General features: G+C 34.0%; 1 protein-coding gene and 1 long non-coding RNA gene across 2 annotated transcripts in view; both read right to left on the bottom strand.

Moving 5' to 3' along the window:
• Nucleotides 1-15,420, bottom strand: part of LOC133188477 (uncharacterized) — a 101,595-nt gene that overhangs the window by 43,534 nt on the left and 42,641 nt on the right. The window lies entirely within an intron of this gene.
• Nucleotides 3,238-4,510, bottom strand: LOC133188489 (uncharacterized). The gene is made up of 2 exons (XR_009721295.1): nt 4,469-4,510; nt 3,238-4,096 (listed from the first exon to the last, which is right to left on the bottom strand). It is a non-coding gene; the product is annotated as an uncharacterized LOC133188489 (long non-coding RNA).

Genomic DNA, 15,420 nt, shown 5'->3' on the forward strand with positions numbered 1-15,420 from the left:
TTGAAATTGAAAATTTTTAACATAAAGATTTTATTTTTATTTCATCAACTGAAAATTTTCAGTAGTTCTTATGTATTGTTTGAATGGGAAGTTTAATGAACCACAAATTATGTTGAGTATTTATTATTTAGTACTAACGATCTTCAAGATTTCATAAAATTTACGGGTTATCCTACTTAAGAAATATTAACGTGCAGAAAAAAATGTAATAGTTTACAGTGTATGCTACACACATGGTGTTTTTCTCGGTTAAGCACAAAACTTTGAACAGTTTAAAGAAGAAGCCACCTTTCCCCGACTTGCGGGGATGGGGTGCGGGTGCCACTTTACCCTTTGGCCTTGGGATCTTCTGTATCGGCTTCTATAGATCGACATGTAGATGTTTACTTCTGGTACACATATCTCTTATTAATTTTTAACTTTATAATTGCGACTATTTAATTTCAAGAATTCTTAAAGAAGCTCTAAACACTGCATACTATATTAAAGAGTTCTACTTGTTGGGTAGTTTTCACTCGGCACACCTCGGCCGATTCGTACCTCTGTTATGAAGGTGACGGAATCCGTCGAGGTTTGCCGAATGGGGTAGTTTTATGCAGTTAGAGTGAGCTGCCCTTAGAAGTAAGATAGGTGTTAGTTTGTGTGAACCCCCCCCCCCTTCCCCTTGAGGAAAAATTCCTGGATCTGCCCTTACAAGTTGCAACAGATTTTTAACATAAAGTGCCTATACAAAGGATTAGTAAAAAAATTTTAATATCTGAATTTGATACTATTTTATACATGTAGATTAATCAAAATTTCCGTAAATATGAAATCTCACTCTGTATGTGCAAGTGGGTTATTTGATGGTTGTGTTCAAGATCGTAGCAGGTCTCCTTTGCAGAACTGTTGTTTATTTCTATCACTGATAAGTCGATGGTAGAGAGTTGATTGTAAGCTTAACTTAGAAGCCAGGTGATAGATATTACATGTAACTTTATTTAACGGAAAGCTTGTCAAGCCGCTAGATGTTAGATTTTGAATAAAATAAAAAAAAAAACCTTTGGTATAATGTACAATGTAATCCGAAGTGGTAATAATTAAGGAGAGCATCTTGGATTTAATACACTGATTCTTCATTTGTGACTATAATCTTTTAAAAAATGCGGCACTATTGACCAAAATTTATACTGCATTTTGTAAAGTGCGGACATCTGAATGCATTATTTTTGTAGCTTGAAAAATATTTCATCTAAAACTCGATCACCAAAAATTATTTTTATTGATTAACAAGCTAGCCGAGAGTGTTCTTGTTGTTCATGATGAGTTCAAGTCCTGCAGTGAACATCTTTGTGTATATATATCAGGCACGTAGTATCGTTTTTGAACGTATGTGTTTTTTTTGGGGGGGGGTATGTTTGGAAAAGGAGTGCAGACCCCCCCTCCCCCCCGAATACTACATGCCTGTTTATAGATAGAGACGAGAAAAATATTTTGTAGCTCTTTATCTTAATTCATTCCAAAAACTAATGTTTTATCAAAATTAGAATACATGTATACTTGTATTTCAGGAATTTGTTTTTCTCTTAATTGTCATCTGTATGAAAAGATGAAGATAACGAGGAGTATTCAATCTGGAAAGTCCAATGAAAAGATACAAATTGGAGCAGAGCAAACATGGACCTCAAAATTTAGAGGTGGGATCAGGTGCCAGTGGAGGAGTGAGCATTCCCTGCCGACCGGTCACACCCGCCGTGTGCTCCTTGACATGATCGGGGAAAAAAAACAGAAAAAAACCATAGACAGTTCAGTGTATAAATAATGGCCTCACAATTAGTATGAAAAACATCAGTCAGCATTTGACTCAATGATAAGTTGTACGTGCTGACAAGATCATTGTATCGACCGTAAAACTTGCGAAAAGATGACATCAAACGAGACTGTTGATATCCTTGTTTCATCAACTTGTTTGTCAATAGCTTGCCTCGTTTTAGAAATTGTTCATAGGTAGAGCATGCTCTTGTGTATCGAGAGATGCAGGTGATAAGGGTATATTGCTACATACGTAAGGAAGGTGACGATTGAAAAGTTGAAGTCATCACGTTTATCATAAAGCTTTGTTGTTAGGTTACCATTAACGTCTTTTTCTAGTAAAATATCTAAATATGAAACAGATGTGTCAGACTCTGTGGTATCTTCACTGGGATATATCGAGTCAACATATGAATGAAAGTAATTGTTGTTAATTGATAATACGTCGTCGATATATCGAAATGTCGAGTTGAAGGCCACAGCAAGTGTTTTCTTCTTCTCGTGTAGAAGTTTTTGAATAAATTCCAACCTTCCTTTGAAACAGTACAAAAAATAAAGAAAAATTGTCTTCGCTTATATTACCTTCATAACCGTATACTTGTAGACCTCGGTGTTAATCCTTGCAGAACACACGTATTGAATGAGGATTTTTCTTATCTATAGCAGACAGCAGCAGCAGCACACGATTGTATCCGATGCAGTTAACGTATTAAGGACACCCATTTCTTATTTTCAAAACAATGTACTAAATGAATTATAGTGACAGCAATTTTTTTCCCGGATGAATACTTCAACAACCTGTCAGGAAGAACATTTGACCCTGAAGAGTTGAAGACACATATATATGTGTGCAAAACCAAACGATCAATTGAAATATTTCTTCTCAATCTCTTAATTTAATAAAATCCAAAAAAAAAAAAAAAAACTAAACAAAAAAAAAAAAAAAAAAAAAAAAACAACAACAACAAAACAAAAAAAAAACATGCAAGTCAGGGATACGTATAGTCTCTGTGTATCTGCAAAAAGAAGTTAACTGGACTTTAAAATGCATTTCTTCCTGATAAATTATTTAATTATGTACAATTTAGATCATGTTTACAGAAATCTAACCCGTACGAACAAGTGAGGCGTAAACCAGCTGGATGAGACATGGAAACCAGCTGGTTTCTAGACGGAATTCAGAATTACGTGTCTTTACCAGGCGTACTTGAGCAGGACACGTATTCCTGCTCTTTGCACACACGGAATACGTGTCATTTTCCGCCTCTTGGGCCAGGCGTAATTCTTGTATCAGGCGTAACTTTTTAAAACCAGGCGTAACGCTGAACTTAGTAAAATTGGTAAGGCGTAATGTTGGACTTAGAAAAATTGGTGAGGCGTAATGTTGGACTTAGAAAAATTGGTGAGGCATAATGTTGGTCTTAGAAAATAATAGAAAAGGTACAATGTAGGCAAAACATTATATTTCACTTTTCTTTTGTGAACAATAAATCCATTTGCAATATTTACAGTGAAATACTTTATAGATTAAAAAACTTTAAGATAAATATTTCAGCATTTGTGTTTGTCCTTCCCAACATCATTGTTGAGCTAAGATAATTTCTAGCTGAAATTACAGTCCCATCACAGATGCCCTTATAAGTTCCACCAGCTATATTTCTGTTAAACCACACTTGCATTTTGCTTTAAAAAAATCCATCTGGAAAAATAATAGATTGTGGAGTAGATTTATAACAGGTATTTCCAGAAAGAAGTTTTTGGTTTCTTGAATGGTGTTTGAAAAAATTCCTTTAGACAGATGACACAATCAACATTTTATTGGCCCCCAAACAACGATGACAATAAAAGTGGTAAACACCGTCACAAAGGTTCCTTAGTTTTTTTTGTTTTTTTTTGGACAACTGTTAAATGCATATATGTCAAATGGTATATAAAATGTGTTCTGCTAGCATCACATCTGAAATTATGTTCAAAAGTTGTTGGATTCATCATCTATTATTAGTGCAAATCACAGCAAGCACTAACATGAATACTCTTATTGAAATACGGATGTTACAGAGCAAAGAATGAAGTTGGAAGTCTTGATCATCATGCTCCGTAACATTGCAATTTCTTCAGTGATATCATCCAAAATGTATTCCTCTTCATCAGATAAATCAGAAAAGAGAATACTTCCTCTTCATTATCAGAAAAATCCTCATCACTAAATTTTATGTATCTTTTTGGCAGTTGGGGTTCTTTGTTTCTTAAATGTTGTCATGTTACTCATCAAATCGTCCAGCTCAGACTCTTCATGGTCAGACATCTAATTCAAGAATAAAACACTACTATTATCCAGTTAATCAAATGCATGCAAGTGAACATTAATTTAATCGACTAAGATATATATATTAATTTTTTAAAAACCAGAAATTGGTGTGTAGGTTGTATTGTTACAAGCTATTCAATATGAACAAAAAAATAATTAATTTTCTTTAAACATATTGAGAAAAAAAAAATCGATGAGAACTCATTCGTATTTTTTTCTCTTGCTTTACATGTACTGTATGATCATCAACAGCTGATCAAGTAGCAGGGATCTATATACGTCCCTGCAACTTGCAAGAAGTAAATAATTTTTAATCTAATAGTAAAGCGATACAAACAAAACAAAACAATGTTATTTAAGGTGACCTACCTCGCTCATGATGATTATTTCTGCGCCTTCGTCTTCTAACTTTAGAGTCGATTTGTTTCGAGATAATTCGGGTTGCAATCTGTAAAACGGAAGTAACATTCTATTAAATTGATTGTCGATCCCGATATACGTAGGTCGATCTTTTTTTTTTTAAACTGTAAAATACTTACCGATAACAGTTTCCTAGAATCTTCTACAGTTTTCTCGCAATCAAAGATTCCTGTTCTTGTTATTTGCTAAATTTTACAAACGCTTTCCGTAAGTAACCTTCTTTTATTTTGTTTGGTTATTCCGTGATTTTCCAATGTGCCGAGAACAACTGTAAACTAAGGTGTTTTCTCAGAGGCCAAGGGGAATCGCCTTACAAAATGATCTCAGTGAAATTTATTGATCTACACATTGATTTTGCATCTTAAAAAAAAAAAATTCGACAAATTAATACTAAAAGAACGCATTTTATTATTTTGAGAGACGTTTTTGGGGGAAAGTTTGTAATAGCTTTTGTATCGATCCCGTCGTGAACCTCAACAGTAGAGCATCTTCGAACCGGGGCTGCAGAAACTTGATATCCCACGCTATCAAAATCCCGCCCGCATGGTCATTTCAAATTCTGTTGCTTTGAAAGAAACATTGCCCTGCCGATTTCTACTTGTTTCTGACAACTTGGTTTTACTTGAAAGTGAAAATACTTCGATGAGGATTGCAGTTTGACTGTCGTGGGAGAAAAAGACAAAACGTTGACAATAAGAACGGAATTCGAAGTGAGATACCATCATTCATGGCCCCATCATCAATGGTAAGAATTTTTTAGATTTTCATACTCCAGCGAGGTTAACACTTTGAAATATACCATATAGTATTATCTATAAAAATTTAAGAAATGTGCTTTTAAAATCATTCTGTTAACATGGTTAATGATTAGATTACATGTAGCATGCGTGTTTGTTTACACATGGAGACCTGTCGAATTTGTAAACTACTGCTGTTGTATACCCCATGATTTTTTTTTTTAATTATCTTTCGATCGCATAATTATCATTTTTAGTATTTATCATTTCGAAAAAAATATATACAAAACAAAAAATATACGAGGCATTTTCCACTTTTTTTTTTTTTTCTAAAAAGTCGGGTTCAAGATGAGGGAAATATAAAGTCGCATGGATCACAACATGGTATGTCACCGTATGATGGTATAAATTATAAATTTGCCACACGGCGCGGTGGCTGTCTTAAAAATTTTACTAGACAAAATAATTACAGTAATTTTAATCAAAAGCTGTCGTGATAACAAATAGAGTGCACTTTCTGATAAGCTGACCATGTTAACATGGTTAAGGTGATGTTTAATGGGTTGCTACAATGCATAGGTGGATCGGAAACTTTTCATACCCAATATATATATATATATATATATATATATATATATATATATATATATATATATATATATATATATATATATATATATATTCATAACTTTCTTGTATTTGTTCCTTCCTACTGACTTACAAGGGGTCTGTTTTGTGTTTCTTAAAGGGGGGGGGGGGGGGTCAAGCTCAGATATGCTACACAAAGCTCACATTTCTTGGTGATAATTTTGTTATATGTGTGTGTATTTGTAGATGATGAAGAGGAACTAACAAAGTTTGCTATTCGGCATGCAGCAAATTATTAGGAAACTTGCAGGAGAAAGCAAAAGATATTCCAGAGAGACTGTTTAATTTCTCAATCTAAACACAGAGAAAGCAAATGGGAAGAGAATGGGAAGAGAACAAGGGCTCCAACAGACAAAATAAAAGAAATTAAGGGACATGATGAAGAGTTTATCCCAAATAAAAAGAAGAAAAACACTGAGGATACAAGAGAGAAGAAACAGGAGCTAAGTCCCAAGGAATAGAAGATACCAAGTCACAAAACTCCTCCCTTGAGAAAACACCCTACTACCGACATTCTCTCATTGGTAGTAGTAGTAGTTATTAGCATTTCATCCCATGGAGGATTGTGTTGAGGTTAGATAATAATGAAAAAAATAAAAACCTAAATAAAGTATTTGTAAAATACACATTCAATATTTGATATATTTAACTATATGCACGGCTGTAATATATTTCTATTCCTATCATCCAGATAATCAAGAAGCAGGCTTCCTGTGTCCAAATCCTCCTTCTTCAGAAAAACCAAGGGAGAATGACCAGGATATTTCACCCCCTGGAATATCTGAAGGGGTAAGATTTTTATGCCCCCAATTGAAGGATTGGGGATATATTGTGTTTGGTCTGTCTGTTTGTTTTCCTGTCAACCCATTATGTAATACAACAATTTTTTTTCTCTAATTGTAAATACTGATCTTGTTGGACATAATGCATGTGATTTCAGACCTACATTAAAGCATGGCTACAATTTTCCTTCAGGTTATGCCCTTTAGTGGTGTTGAGAAAAAGAAGAAAAAAAGTGAACCAAGAACTGAACAATGCCATCACAGAGCAAGTTTCATTGCAGGACAAAAATTTAAAAAGGAACATGGGAAAGAAAAATATGAGAATGCTAAGAAGAGCTCAGTGCACGATACAAGATAAGCTAATGTAAAACACACTTATTGCGAAGTACAATGAATGAACAATTTTGATTAGGCGTAGTTCATTGTATCCATTAAGTTCACAGCAATATTCTAAAATTTAAGGAAATGAAAATCACTATAACCATGAATTCATTATAAGCATCTCTGCTGTAATACAAAGTCATCAGAGATTGGTACACTGTATTTTCAAGATAATTTATAATTTTTGTATAATACAAATTTTGAATTTTCCTTAAATGGGAAGATTTATTAATGTAAAGTTTATTTGAATGACATTTTGTTGTCCATCAAAATGTTAAGAAAAACTGCCTTTGAATGTTATTTAAATTGATACTAAGATATGGATGTTTTGATAAAATAAATACTTAGTTTTCAAAACATGTAATGTATTTTGTATATATCATTGTGTACTGTACACCTGGACTTTTTTACGCCTGGACATTTTTACGCCTGGACAGTACGATCCTTTACGCCTGGTCTATTGAAGAGGCGTAAAATTTGCATATTACGCCTCTTTTTACGCCTGGTTTCCGTCTCATTTGACGCCTGGTTTACTTATATGGTATTGAGTCAAAATCCGCCTGGTTTTTGCAGAGCATGACGCCTGGTTTACGTGTTATTACCAGGCGTACAATTTCGTACAGGAAGGTGACGTGTATACATGTACTTCCGATCGATCTCAATACTAATACATGTATTTCAATCAACATTGTACACTGAAAACCAAAATGACTGCATGATAAGACTGAAGCTCTATACTGTTTAAGCTAAGAGAGACACGAAGGAAGTTTGAAACACGTGCATCTTTTTTCAGTTTAACATTTACAGAATCACGCACATGTATTTTAATAAAAAGCTGGTAATGTCTCAATATGACTGTCTGTTCCACATGAGCGCATCCACTTCACTGTAATCTTCATTTGTTTTGTAAGAAAACAAAATCATTAAAACATTTCAATTCTATCATTTCTCAATCATTTTTCCTTCAGATTTCATACAGTACAATTCAACTGGAAACAATTCGGTATGACATGACTTTTTTGCATCCAAGGGAGTAGTCTTTATTTTCAGTGATCCATCCGGGTGTTATCTGCAGATCAAACATGACTAGCTAGAGTCACTGTTTTTGCATTTCGGCAAGCTACAGAAAATGCCTAGTAATGATAGTTAGCCACTGTTTCCGTTGTTTCCACGTTTACTTTGAATTTTCTGCATTTTCAATGGCCGGAACATATACACTAGACAAAATTGCTAACGCACCATTTGTTATTCTTGTTTGTGAATTGAACATTTACTAAATCGGTACTTGTATATCTAATATACCATCTTTCCCAATACAGTGGAATTGACAAATGTCTCAGTGTCATGACAAAAAACTTTTCTGACCTTCTTGTCCGAAAACCATTTTCCCGACATGCACTGCGCATCGTTTCTTTCAAATATATGAAGTTGGTAATTACAAATTATGGTCCGTGAGGTTGCAACAAAAGCAGTCTCCGAGTGAAAAATCAAATAATATACAGCGATTGACTATCATATTGCCTAGTATTCATCTAGTGCCTTGGTGTCCATACCCAGTCTACCTAACTTCCGGTTGCCCCAGTTTTGTGGAAGAATCTTGAAATTGTCCTGAGGTGCTTATTAAATGCCATGGCTATCTAAAGTAAACAATTTTTTTATTTGTTAATCTAATTGTAACTAATCTTCACTAGAAGAAAGAATGATGTATGAATTGTTTTAATTTTTTTTATATACAAACTTCTCCAAAGCAACCCCCTGTACACGCCATACTAGCTAACTGCTTAGGCACGCTTTTCCAAGGTCAAACGTGGCATAGTTGTAATTTTTTCTGGGTTTTTAGTTAGTACAAACATAAAGAATACAAACACAAAGAAAAATAATAAAAATTTCTTCCTCCAAAAAGTATGAGCACGATTTTCAATATTTCTACAAATGGTCACGCTTCAGTTAACAACGTAGTTATTGATAAGTTAGGACATTAAATGTCTCGTTTTTTACTTTGCTAACATATTTGTTTCTCAAAAACATCATAAACAATTTTAGAAAATTAGCATTTCAATTTTATTTGGTGGTGCGTTAGCAATTTTGTCTTGTGTAGTGTTACCCCCTGTCCGTCCGTCATTTTCCAGATTTTTATGTCTATACTTGAAGATACTACTGGTACATAATGAGCTGATTTTTAGTATGTCTTTTGATATTGATGTCTTAGAGATCAAGTATGAGTTTCGTGTTGATTGACCTATCTTTACGAAAATTATGGGCTTATGGACCTTAGCAGGGACGTATATACTAGTATATATATGCCCCAGCCCTTGGACTTTGAAAATTCCTAACAAATCTCTGTTTTCTAGACCTTTTTTTTTATTGTGCTTGTACATAATGCGCTTTGGTTTGTCTCTTTCAGATCAACAATCGCAACTTCTCGGGCCTTTCCGAGAAGCGGAAGTACATGTACTACCTCGAATGTGTTGAGTAGGCGTCCATGAAAATATGGAGACTTCTTATCCATATATAATTATATATAGTCTGGAGCTTAACTTCTTTGAATTTTAAGATCTTACCTGTATCTAAAACATACTACAGAAGGGGCAATCAATTCTGTCTATCCAATACTTTCATAAAGGAAGCGACCATGGGCACCTGACGTTACTTATTTTTCTTTAGTATAAAAAATTTAAAAAATATTATATAGACACCCTACCTAATCTTTAAGAAATAGGATGCAACCACAGGCACCTGACATTACTTATTTTTCTTTCAATAAAAAAAATATACCCCCTACCTAATAATTAGGTAGGGGTATATTTTATCATTAAAAGAAAAATAACATCAAGTGGCAGCGACTCCATTTTGTATAAACAGGCACTTAGTATCGTTTTTGAAAGTTGGGGGGGGGATTTTAACAACTTACCTAGCCAAATTTTATTCACCACCAATGAACATTTTTCAACAGTTAAAGGTTATAAGTGGCAAAAAAGTGGGGGCAGCCCCCCCCCCCCCCCCCCGATACTACGTGCCTGATAAATGCATTGTACCTGCTGACTTTCGTCGACAGTCCAGACGTCGGGTAACATCGATTATTTTTCATGTGAGAAAATGTCGAGCAGTTATCCGTGTAAATGGTCGTCACATAAGGCTCTTCCATTAATTTTATCATGCAGTAATTTAACCAATATCAATTACACCAGGAAACACAGATCCGCTGTGAATTGGTAAAGAAATTTAGGTATCTGGAGAAATTGACTAAGGAAAGTGATACCCCCCCCCCCCCCCCCGCGCAATAGTTTTGTCGGATCCTCATAAATGGTTCACTATAATTTTTTAATTTAGTGATTTTTTTCCCCTGTAAACTAAAAGCATGGCAATCTAGATCTCCGTTGTATGAACATAAGGAGACCATAATCTTCTTTCTGGGTTTGACAATGAAATCAGATATTGTATTTTTAATTTAAATGAAAAAGATAACTCGAGTTAAGCAACAGAACATTTAGAAAGAAAATATGCACATAAATATATGCGAAAAATATAAAATTACTAAAGATACTCATCTAAATAAATATACTTCACTGCACAATTATATAGAAAGGATATTTGCGTAAATGTGCGAAAACATTATCAATGAAACAGAATTTAGTAGTAAATTTTATGACTAAATTTAAAGATCGAAGATCGGGCGCATGTTTTTTGTCCTGTCTGCCCTTCATTCTTGCTGTCTACGAAAAAAATTAATACATGTACAGTATCTGAATGAACTTTGAACTGTAGTTTAGATGAATATGTATTGATCACAAACATAAACTTGCATCATCTCAACATTTGTGTTTTACGAGGTGTGTACGGCAATAACAATATTAGGTTATCGCTATACATCTTGCGATAATCTTCATCTCCATTTTAGTGCATGGATTTATCCAAAAAAAAAAGTAAAAGAGGATTTAAAACATAATTCAAAGTTTTACAAGTCACACTCTGTTCAGGAAGGAGGAATTTATCGCTGTTAATAAAAGAAAAACTAAAATATTTTGTGTGTGTGTGTGTTCATTTATCTATTATTGGCATAAAATATGATTGCAAGGTCTACTTCTTTCGCGATTGGCTGAGTGTGATTCGGAAACTTCCAGTACTGCCAAATACCAAATACGTGTATCCTGTGACCATCATCACCGGAGGAAAAACCTCCATTAGGGGAGAAAGAGATATTGAATATAAGGTACATTTAGAAAGTGCATATAGATTAAAACCCTTCGATGTAGTGACTTTTTTTTCAGAGAGCCTTGTCTGGAATTTTTTTTTATTGAAAAGCCGACCTCTACCCCATTTTTTGTTATTACATTGTGATCAAACCTGCCTTTTTTTCTGCCGGAAATGGGGTGGGAATAAAATCTAACCATTGCCCCCTGATTTAAGAAGTCCCCTGATTTAAGAATCGGGTTTCTGTGAAGCTGTTTAGTATTTCGTTTATAAATTGTTTCCTTGGTCTACACGGTTTGTCTGAAGTTTTAAGATTCAAGAAGAAAATTAAAAGAAATTAAATATTTCAACTGTGCTGTATGTGATTATTAAAATCGGGGTGGGGGGTATCGGATTTGGATATCGATATAGACTCTCTAAGTAATGGTCAACGTGAATCATCTGGTTGATTTTTTTAATATATCGATCTGTTATTTCACGGGTTTTACTTAATTACAAAATAATTTAGGATATGGCTATAATAGATATAATATAGGGGCTGGCAATATTTTGTCGATTCAAATCAAAGTTGAGAGAGAGAATCAAGCTTAATTTACTTTTTACTTCTCCTTGAAAAATCTGACAAACAAAAAAAAAATAATAATCTGAGAAAATTGGGGTTGGGGGTTGGGTTACATTCCTCCCTATTTGTCCCAGTGTATGCAAGACAGATTAGGGGACGACCATTTGATTCTGAAAGGGGGTGGCTGGAAATTTTTCCGAGTCCAATTTATTTTTTTATGTCGGTGAAGGACTATTTATTTTCATAGCATAGTCAAAGACAAATTCTTTATTTTCTTGCCAGTCAAGAACGGATTATTTATTTCCAAGACCAACATTTAAGAGGACAGATTATTTATTACCCCCCTCCCCTCACAATCAAATGGTCGTCCCCCTGTTTGGTTCCAAAAATGCCCCCCCCCCCGGTAGGATCAAAATGTATTGATAATTGACGATTAACGTTCTTTAAGCTTTCACTATAACTCAGTTTTTTAAATGTTGATCTTTTTATTTAAAATCAATCGAAAGATACAAATAATTTCATTTTTTAACAGAATCTGTTCCCAGCATTATCATGCTCTTGTCATACTATATAGCTACTCTTGACTGTGACGTCACATCGACTTGAAAACTCGAGATGTACACACTAAATATGCACCTCTTAGCTGGGGTGAAACAAGTGGGCGGATCATGGATCTTCAAATTTTTGTATCCTGTTTTCTGTACTTAACACTGCTCGCTTTCGTCTCCTCTTCTGCTATTTGATTACCTAAGTAAAGGAAAACTTTAAGCTAAAGGAATAAAGTTTGTGTGTTGTACTACGATGACAGAAGACCTTATATTACATACAATGCCTATACGCCATTTTGCCACAGAAAGTTCGGGAAAACAGTGTACGTGTGACGTCGCACTTCGAAAAGTGACGTCGAACAGGAGTTGTCTGCAGTATTGGCAGTGTTGACATCGTCGCATTTCTCTGGTTATTTGTTGGATTTAATCGTTGTTACGACTGTAAAAATACTTGTTAGTGTTTTCGGTTATCGTAATGAATATGCATTGGTATGTATTTTCGTTCTCTGCGAGTTATTTCTTTAGGATATCGGCATGTGAAGTCTTCATTCATGGATACTTATAGAATGAAAGATACTTGGGATTTTAGCGCAGCGTGACGTTACAAATACTTCTACCGTGTTAATTACCGTTTAATTTGTACATCGCGTGGACTGATTAACAATACAGACCGAATACACATTGTATATGGATTAATTACAGGATTTTTACCTAACTCAACTGGCGCATGCTCAAAGGGGTTAGTCGCCGCTGAGCGGCGACTAACCCCTTTAGGCATGCGCCAACTAACCCCATAAAATTTTCATCTAACCCCTGCCATTACAAGCAACCTTGTTTACACAAATAAATAAACAAACACAACAATAAACAAACAAACAAATAAATGAATTAAAAAGAAAAAAACAATATTACAAGAAATAAAATAAATTATTTATAGAGAGATATACAAAATCTTGACCCCAATACTGTATTAGACACAAAATGCAGAGAATTAAGGCAACATTTTTTTCTTCTGAGCTACAAGTACATGTAAGGAGACTTAGTTGCTTATTTTTTTCAGTTCTTTATATTCCGAATGAAATAATTATTCCGAGTTAAAATAATACCCTGTTGTGTTCTGTGGTTCACTCATAAATTATTCTTTACAACTTTCTTTTCTTTTTTAATTTAGATTTAAAGGGAACACGTCTTCAAATAAAGGAAGGAATTAAATGTATCTATATAACTATATAAGTAATATTAAACTTTAAGCATCGAATAATTAATGATCATTAACAGTACGCATTTCTCCATGTTCACCTAAATGTTTTTAGTTATGTAACACAACCCACGATCCCACGTTGCCGAGGTCACCATCGACCAGCCACCTGCGGTCATAAACCATGTAAACAAAACAAATATCTGTGAAGACTGTGATCACGTTTTAAATCCATCGTGTAGAAACAACAACTAATGAAACATTGTGTTTTTTAAATTTATATTGAATCTTTAAGATAACTTAATCTCATCTTTGATTTAATCTTAATTTCAGACACTAGTGCATAAAATCATTTCGAATTTTAATCGCTTTTACCGGCCTGTTCACTGTCGACACAGCAATACGATTTAAAAAAAACAACAAAAAAAAACCCAATTTATTTCTCTGTCCCGTATAATTGCATCTTTGATTTAGTCTTAATTTCAAACACTGGTGCATAAAATCATTTCGAATTTTAATCGCTTTTACCGGCCTGTTCACTGTCGACACAGAAATACGATTTAAAAAAACAAACAAACAATTTATTTCTCTGTCCCGTGTAATTGTATTCTATTTCAATTGTAATTGAAAAGTTGCTAAGGCAAATAATTGCAATTAGTGATGGAAGTATTAAGTATTAATACTTGTGTAAAGTATAATTTTTACTATCAGTCTCCTAATTGTTTCTTCATTTAATTTTTCAATTAAATATTAAACTACATGTATATACATCAAATAATACTTTTAAACATACAATAATTCACGCCTTCTTACAGCACAGTTTACATTCTGCTCTGTCGCTTTGTAACCCAGTCTTCGTGCACACGTGGCCGCAGAGAGCCGCGGTCATATCGGTATTAAAATACATTGTGTACTCATAGCGATTAATGGAAAATTGGGGTTGAAATCATTTCGAATCTTACATATTATTTTATTTTACTCTATCTCACGCTTATTTTTATCAATCCTTACCGCCCGTGCATTTATTCATTTCAAGTTTTACGCATTTTAATTGCCGACTTAACCATTAAGTTTGCAACAATTTATTTTTCTGTCTCGTGTTTTAAACTGCATGTACACATGCATGATAATTGTAAGTGGAGGTGACTTTTTCAATTCTCGGCATCCTCACATGTGATTTCGGAACCTTAATTGACATTGTGAGGATGAATTCTCGGGAAAATCGAAAAGTTTTACGGATACATACATACATACATGCATGCAAGTACAGAACATGCTCTTTTTATAAGCACGATCATGAATTCGAATGTACAAGTGTACATGTATATGCAAGAGCGCCCCAAATGTACGCATATCGAGTGTTTAAAATACAGAGAAATACAAAATCCCCGGTCTCTGTTTTACATTATCTTTGCAACAAAATATTGGTTAATCTGAAATCAATTTTATTGATCTATAGCTTATTTTGAAGTAAATTATCGGTCCACTGAGTTGATAATGAGTTGTTTTTATAACAAGTACATTTAGAGTATTCCGAATCACTTTTTACATTTTGACGGTAAACGATTTTATTAACAAGTTTATAAATGGTTGGTTGGTATTAAAGGAAAGCCAATTCAATGAAAAATGAAATCTACATTACACGGCGAGTCTATCTACGATACAGCGGCCTTGACAGGGGTTATATTTACATCTCCTTTTTAGTGTATTGCAGGTCACTTCCGGGTATTTCGAATCACCAGGTAAATGGCTAAAAACAGTCAGATAACAACATTATAATTAATGAATTAGTTGGTATTGTTTACCAAAAGTATCAAAAAATAAAAAGAATTATTTTCTTGTTGAATGTTGTTG

Source organism: Saccostrea echinata, unplaced genomic scaffold (assembly GCF_033153115.1).
Source record: "Saccostrea echinata isolate AGI-Se365-2 ecotype Australia unplaced genomic scaffold, CSIRO_AGI_Sech_v1 ptg000016l, whole genome shotgun sequence".
NCBI lineage: Eukaryota > Metazoa > Mollusca > Bivalvia > Ostreida > Ostreidae > Saccostrea > Saccostrea echinata.